Genomic DNA, 8,515 nt, shown 5'->3' with positions numbered 1-8,515 from the left:
CTTGTGTTGTAACGATATTCTAAAAGAGCGACATAGCAGCCCGGAGAGCACTGCTGACATGAAATTATAATATGTTGTCCAACGAGAAGAGGAGGTCAGCGATAGCTTTATGAATCAGTTTCTAAAATTGAAAAAAAAAGCGACATGATTAAAATGGTATCTATTTTAAAGTAGTGAAAACATTGTATGAACTGCAAGAATATCCAGCAACATTACAAAGTGTGGGCTATTACTGAGGTGTGTGATGTATTAATTAAAATTAGCTTACAAAAACCTGGAAGCTGCACTTCAGCGACCAGCTAAGTAGTGCTTATGAGTAAGAATATATTGCCCTACAACATAGTTTTTAAATTAACCACCTGTGTCCTTTTGTGAATTCAACACAGTGGGCTTTTTCTGGACTCCCCCCCCCAAAAAAAACACACAAAAAAACACAAAAAACAACACCTCAAACATTCATATAAACAAAATGACGGCTTCTGTGGTGTAGAAGGTATGCGCTTCACCGTCGCACGCAAAAGGCTTGAGTTCGATACTCTTGAGGGGAGAATTTTCTATTGAGTATTTAAAAAATAAAGCCACACAAACAAACAGACAATCACACAAACAAACACACAAACAAACAAACAAACAAACATAATACAAACACATAAACAAACAAACGAATGAACACACGATCAAACAAACAAACAGACAAAACCTCCTTCCAATAAAAAAAATATACAGTAAATACTCTGATAGATTGCAAGACTTACCAGCATCGATGATAGCCTCATAACAGCGCTCCGACAGCATCCTGCAGTTGGGGTCAGTGGCGAACGCCATAGATGGGTGCATGCCGAAGTAGGCGGCGTCAAACTTGTCGATGTCCGGCATGGCACACATGATGCTCTGATTCCCGTACAGGCCTGGGAGTTTGAGTTTGAGTTTTGAGTTTGAGTTTGAGTTAAAGTTTGCGTTTGAGTTTGGAGTTTCAGTTTGAGACTGAATGATTAATAGAAGCACATCGACACTTTACGGCCATTTAGTGCCTGGAAGAAGCAAGGCAGATAGACAAAAACAACGAAGGAAGAGAAAAAGAATATAGGTCCTACCAATAGAGCCCTTCAACTACTCACTATATATTTGCGAGAACGGGGTAGCATAATCTCTTATTATGTTATTGAGTATTCTGTCCCTTGAACAAAGTGCGAAAGGCGATGAAGGGGCCCACTATGGCGCCATGAACAACAAACACGAAATAAATACAATAAGAACAGAAACTACCATTGCTATACAGGTAATACCAATGGCAACTTCACAATAAAACGATAACTATCCCTAGCTCAATATCCAAAATTCTAAAAGGATTGGAATACCGTGAACCTTCGTGGAAATGCCCCTTATAATTGAAAATTATTCTTGTTATTATAATAATAATAATAATAATAATAATAATAATGATAATAATAAAAAATAAAATAAAAATGATAATAATGATAATAACAATAATAATAATAATAATAATAATAATAATAATAATAATAATAATAAAATGATAAAAATAATACTATTAATAATTTCTTCTTCTTTTTCTTCTTCTTCTTCTTTTTGTTATTATTATTATTATTATTATTATTATTATTATTATTATTATTATTATTATTATTATTATTATTACTATTATCACTATTATTTTTATCACAATTATAATTATTATTTGTGTTGTTATTATTATTATTATCACAGTTAATGTTTATCTATCCAAAACATGATATATTATATTGTTAACATAAACACCTGATGAACAGCTACCAAAACAGGGAAAATGATAAATAAGCTATATTTCGCTCTCTCTCACACACAAACACAAGCGCACACACACACACACACACACACACACACACACACACACACACACAAACACACACACACATGCACACACTTACCATCTTCGTATCGTCCAGCTTTCTGCGTTGTGGTGTTCATGTAAATCTTGTCATAAAGATTCTGCGTGAACTCGTCGATATCGTGCGACCTTGGCAAGCGAGCCGCGCAGCCAGCAATGACGATTTCCCCATCGTAAGGGTACTTGGGCAGGGTCTTCGGTTTTAGTCGCTCGTCCGCCATGCTGGAGGCTGGGGCAGATAATAGTATACTATAATATTGGTAAATTGTACACTTTTTACAGTGCATATCCATGCCAAACAACGAGCTCTATGCGCTTTACAACCTTTATCATGATTACCCCAGCAAACCCTTGAACACCCAGAGGCATTCTCGACCCTCCGGGAAGCATAATGTAGTGCAAGCAGCTGATGAATCACTGAAACACTAACAAACTGACAAGGTTTTGTGCTGTCTTTAGCCCAGTATTCATTCTCATCTGAGTGAAGTGAGGAAACTTCTTGTTTAGTGCCTTTCACGAGGGCTTAACACCGAGCTCCTAACAGATTTCGAACACGCGCCTTCGGGAAGAGAGCCCAACGGCCAAACCACAAGACCACTGACGCCAATTTCCAGTTATGGTCTGCTTAAACCACCCCCTTAATTTCTTAAAGAGTTAAAGTCGTAGAACTACACTTACAACAACACCACCCCCATCACCAACAGCAACAACAACTGTTACTACTACGGCTAATACTACTGCACTAGTACTACTACTACTACTACTACTACTACTACTACTACTACTACTACTACTACTACAGTCGTCAGTATTGGTGCACTTATAATTATTTTGTTGTCCTCAAGGAATAATGTTTGCCGTCAACGTTGCTTTCACAGAGAAAAGGGGTGAAATGTTTGGGAAGGAGGAGGGAGGGATGTTATGACAAAGATGCTCTGTTCCCCACCGAGATTTGATCGTATACTTACCCGATGAAAAGCCACAGGTAAGAGAAAACAAGGATGGGTATATGGTATATTATATGCTTTCTATTATAAAAATGAAGGTTATTACGGAATTAATACTTTAAAACTCTGGAAAAGAATCGTTGGAAATGGAGCTAATTTGTTAGCCAGAAGATCCCCCCCCCCACTCATACCCCATCTAAAAAAAGGCTGTAAACAAACAAACAAACAACAAGAAAAAACAAATAAAAAAACAAATAAACGAACGAACAAAGAGCAACAAGGACAAAAAAACAACAATAACAAAAACACATTAAAAAAACCCGCAAAAAGAGACTGCACAGCTATAACAAAACCTTTTGGTGTTTTTTCAATTAATTACTTAATATTTCTCATCCTACGGTCCCAGTCAACGTTCTCCATAAGGATGTATTCGCCACCCCCCTCCCCCCTTATTTCAGGACCCTTACGTTTGTATGCGTTTTATTTTTATTACTTTGTAGGGGTTTTTTTTTGGGGGTGGGGGCGGGAGGCAGGGGGTGTTATAATGTTTTTTTCCCGGTATTTTCTTATGTAGGCCTACTTTGATTGAATGCAAGAAACATACTAGAAACATACAAATCTCCTCACCTTGATTCTGTAGAGCTTTCCTATTGAAGACCTTTCCTGGGCTACTGTGGGGGTCAGTCGAGCGCAAATAAGAATTTCTTCTCACTCAAAACAGCCTCGACGAGTAAATAGATCTTCAGAATTTGTTAACTTTACTCACAAGAATAGCAAACACAAAAATCTGTAGGCGCAAACGGAACGTCCCAATACTGAAGTCCGGGTGGACAAACAACTACAAGCACAAGAACAGGACGAAAGTCAGAGCAGGGTCGAGCGTCTAGCTTTTATATGGAGGTCAGCTCACCTTCACAGTCACCTTCCACTAATTAAAACACCTACTTCCTTATTAGAATGTATTTCACGTGCGAAAGACCAGTGCGCCTGTCACACGTTTGATGATAGCTACAGATGTAATGGAATACGTCATCGATTATTTTTTTATGTTGTTATGATGGACTTTCGTTTCGCTGATTTTCCGAGTTGATTCTGCTGGTTTATTTTCTGTCATGCTTCGTTGTAATTGTGGTCCTGTTTCTATCAAGCGCTTTTAGGTTAGGCTACGAATCAGGTTTTATGGCTATAAGTGGTTCCAATTCCACTTTACCCATACTTCTATCCCCCGCCATTGTCCGCCCTCATGTTAATTACTCCCTCGCTGACCAGCCCTCTGACATCAACAACTGGGTGACGGAATAAAGGTAGAAAATCGGGAAGAACGGGGCAATGGACGTATGGATGGGTGATAAAAGGAGTAAAAGCGTAATAATATTCGTTTATTATTCATAGTTTTGCTAAAAGTTAGAATTCTGCTGACAAAAAAAACCCGGCATCTGTCGTGTAGCAAATATGCGCTTCGCTGTCGCACACAGGAGACTTAAATTCGATTCCCTGAGAATTTTTTTTTATCGAGCACCTCGGTCTTACTGCTGAGATGTTGTATCCCACTCAGTCTGGGTTGGCCCTGACAGACAGGGTCGGAAGCCCGCCTCCTATATGATCTAAAGTGGGTAAAAACACCGACGTTCAAATGCTATTTCCGCTGAAAGTAAACGAAAGTATGAGTGAAAATATGGTCATGGAAGAGCGAATAATGCTTTTGGTTTTGGTTGTGTAATAAAAAGAAGTAATAAACGCAATTGTAGATTGATAAGATTTATGTCATTTAGGGGCCGGCTGCTTCAACCCTGCCTTTGGTATTGGCGACAGAGGTGTAGCTTGATTTTAAAAACCCCAACAAAGTAACCCCAAAGAATTCGAAATAACGTCTTCTGTGTGTGAGGGCGAAGTGCTTAAATGCAACCACAGACGTCGGTATGGAAGGAAGGAGGGAAGAAAGAACATAAAAAAAGAAGAAATAAAGATAATATATAGAAGAAGAGATAAATTGACAGAAGAAAGGAACAGGTAGAATACATGAGTGAAAGGGTGTATGGATGAGATAAATACGTGTAAGTTTATCTTTTAAATAATTAGACCAATGTTCTTAGTCGGACAAGATACTATGTGTGGCTGTTAATACCGTTTTAAGTGCGATTTTGGCACACAGTTGTTTAGACATGCTTCAGTGCTGCCTGGGTGGTCATATAATTTATCTATCCACATCAGCATAATGGGCTTGGTACTTTCACTAATTATAACGATATGCAAAAAGTTGATCGACCGCCTAGATGTTGTGTGTGGGATGTGTGGGGATGCCGATGGTGGATGGAGAAAGGGTTGGTTGAGGGGGGGGGGGGGGGGGGTTAACTGTTTGCTTTTCTGTTTGTTGTCCGCCATCCCTTGTAGTACACCTGTGATATTTAATAATCGATTATTTTGTTTGTCCTTTTATTGCGCAGACCATAACGGGTAAGCTCCTATCCCCGCTTCCACTTCACCTTTCCTGTCTTTACTTTTGCTATCAAAAGACAACTGTTAATATTGTGTGCTCTGCGGTTGTCTTCGTATGGGTAGGAAAATCGACAGCCTAGTGATAAATCACGGGGAGTAATGACTCGATCTGCCGACAAGCAAAACACCGCTACACACTTCAAGTACTAATAATCTAAATGTGAAAAAAAGACATAAAAAAAGCCCCAACAGCCTAATTTTCTGTATTAAAAGTTGCAACATCCCCTACATGCAGTTCGCGATACAATTTTTACCGAGTATCTCGGACTTTCTGCTGGGATAATGTATCCTCTTATCCCCGGGTCACTCTGTGACAGGCAGGGTCGGACCCGCCTCATAAAATGATCTTAATTGTGTCGACGGGGGCGTAAAAAAACCCCTACATTAAAAAAACCCATTCCTGCGTGGAAAAAGCTATTTGATTGAGCACCTCCGTCTTTCTGAAGGGTTTTTTGTATCCTTCTCAGTCTGATTTGACCCCAACAGAAAAGGTCTAGGTAAACACCCTTCCTAAACGACTTGAATAGTATCGATTGTGTGTGTGGGTGTGTGTGTGTGTGTGTGTGTGTGTGTGTGTGTGTGTGTGTGTGTGTGTGTGTGTGTGTGTGTGTTTTAAAAAACCCAATAACCACCATTTCAGTGACAGCTAAAGATGTGAGAATGTTATAATGTGTAACGTTTTATCTTGCCAAGATTTGTGTCAATCTAAAGATGTGACTTTGACTTATGAAAACAACCTTAGCGCAAAACACGTTAAGAGTACGACGTGTACCGAAGCCAGACGTTGGTGCTTGGCAAAGGAACACCAATCCCAAGCCATATATCAGCGCCCAGGATTCAAAATATTGATATAATTCAAGGAAAATAGTTACTCCCTAATTTTACTTTACTTTTATCCGCCCCTTATCCCCTTCTGGGTGCCGCGGGAAGAAACAGACGTCTCTCTGCCACCAGCCGGAGAGCTTGGGTCAGGGAGCATGCCGTGAGTTGTTAATGCTTCCCTGACTCCATTTATCCAGGTCTTTCTCAGTCGCCCTCTAGCCTTGTTGCCATCGAAATTTTTTTTATGTTAGGCACGTTGTGCCTGGGTGGTGTATTGGTAATCGCATGAGATGTCCGAACCATTTGATTCTTTGGTGTTGGATGTGATGCATGACATCATTTTTGCACACCATTTCTCTGATTACTGTGTTTCTAATTTTGCCTCGCTTGGTCTTGTTTACTGCTTTTCTAAGGCATCGCATTTCACTTGTTGTAATTCTTTGCTCTAATGTCTTGTTCGTGGTCCGTGTTCGGCATTGATAGGTGAGTGTTGGGATGAATGTGATGTTGATCATTTTGGGTTTTGTTGTCATGGGGATGTTAGGATGTTTCAGTAGTGGAGTAAGCTGCTATCTAACATTATTGGCCTTTGTACTCGTGTTTCAATTTTTCTGTTCAGTCGCCCATCCTCTGTGAGTATTCTTCCGAGGTACTTAAATTCTTGGACCTGTCTGAGACTGTTGTTGTTGATGTGTATCCTGCGTGGTCCTGGCTTTCTGCTTACTTTCATTTCTTCCGTTTTGCTGATGTTGATCTTCATGTCATAGTTGTTACATTCCTATTTTAATCTGGTAGTGTGGTGTTGGAGACCGTTCATCTTTGTGTGCCAAGCTTTGGTCATCAGCGAAGAGTAACTCATTTAGGGCGTCTGGTTCTGTGTTGGCCTATTTTGTAATTCTATCCATATAATTTTATGATAAATAGTAGCGGTGATAGGACACAGTCTTGTCTTACTCCGGATGTTATCTCGAACCATTCTGTGAGTCCCTCAGGCGTTCTTACTGTACTTATGCTGTTCTCGTAAATGGCACGGATGTTATCTAGAAGTTGGCCTCTTACAGTGTAGTTTTCGAGTTCTCTCCACAGCTTGTTTCTGTTCACTCTGTCCAACGCTTTCTCCTGGTTGACAATTACTGTGTTTAGTTCCCAGTTGTGTTCTATTACCCTTTTGCACATTTGAAGTAGGGCAAATATTGCGTCGGTGCATCTTCTTCCCTTTCTAAATCCCATTTGGGCCTCACTCAGAAATGGTTCAACTTTGTGTCTTGTTCGCCATTCCAATATCTCGCGAACATCCTGCCCATATGGCTTAGCAGTGAAATAGTTACTCAAATTCTCCAAAAGCGGTTATTTCATATCTTCAAAACTTAAAATCTTTTTGAAGTAAAGTCTATATCAATGAAACAGTGAAAAGGAGAACTTGAGAGCCGATTTTTCATGCTCAAAATGATCGTTATTAAGGCAACGTGTGTGTTTTTGCAAATAAACTATATGCAACGTGAATTTAATACTTTTTTCAAAATAAGGTATACTTGTATATTTTATCCAAAACTAAGTATGTAGTAGACATTCTTAAGTTAAACATAAATGTGATACTGTAACTTCCGGACAGCATATTCACTGGCGGGCGCCGGTTGATTGAGATCGCCATATTTACATAGTTTAGGAGGCAACTTTCGACACATGTATTAATTAGTCCATCAGCTCTTGTGAAGAGTGTTAATTATTCATAAGTAATAAGCGATTGATATCTGATCTGCCAGTAAATTTCGATGACATCTAAAATATCTATAAAGTTGCTGATACATCCGTTTATACAAATGTGTGAGTGTTGCAGTTTTTCCACGATGAAGTAAAATACGAAGGATAGATTGAAAAAAACTGGCAGGTACAGTGTGCTTTAAATTAATAATTAAAAAAAACCCCAACCTATGTTGAAGCCCATGCTGTTTTAGACTCCACTTACATGTCAAGACAAGGCCAAACCACCTGCTCCCCCCTACCCTCGAAAAAAGACAACTGAGAGGAAACTTGGTTAGTTATATCCTTTGAGATTTTTCTTTTTTGTTGAACTTCTGAGTGTATGCGAAGTTCATTGACAGCCACAGACTTCTCGCGGCAGGATTGTTTGTGTAGTCTCATATTGTTACATGCAAGCAGCAGAAGATGTGCAATGCAGACACAAAAATATTAGTTTGAGATCTTTTTGCTAAAATTCAACAAGTCAAAACTTGTACATAGTCTACACTACAAAAAATAAACAAAGTCCATCAATTTGGTGCGCATTTGAGAGTATGTGTAAATGTTTGTGTGTATATATGGAGGTGTGTGTGTGTGTGTGTGTGTGTGTGTGTGTGTGTGT

This window comes from Aplysia californica, unplaced genomic scaffold (genome assembly GCF_000002075.1).
Source record: "Aplysia californica isolate F4 #8 unplaced genomic scaffold, AplCal3.0 scaffold00075, whole genome shotgun sequence".
NCBI classification, from domain to species: Eukaryota; Metazoa; Mollusca; class Gastropoda; order Aplysiida; family Aplysiidae; genus Aplysia; species Aplysia californica.
The sequence above is the reverse complement of the archived record's forward strand: the minus strand, read 5'-3'. Positions refer to the sequence as shown.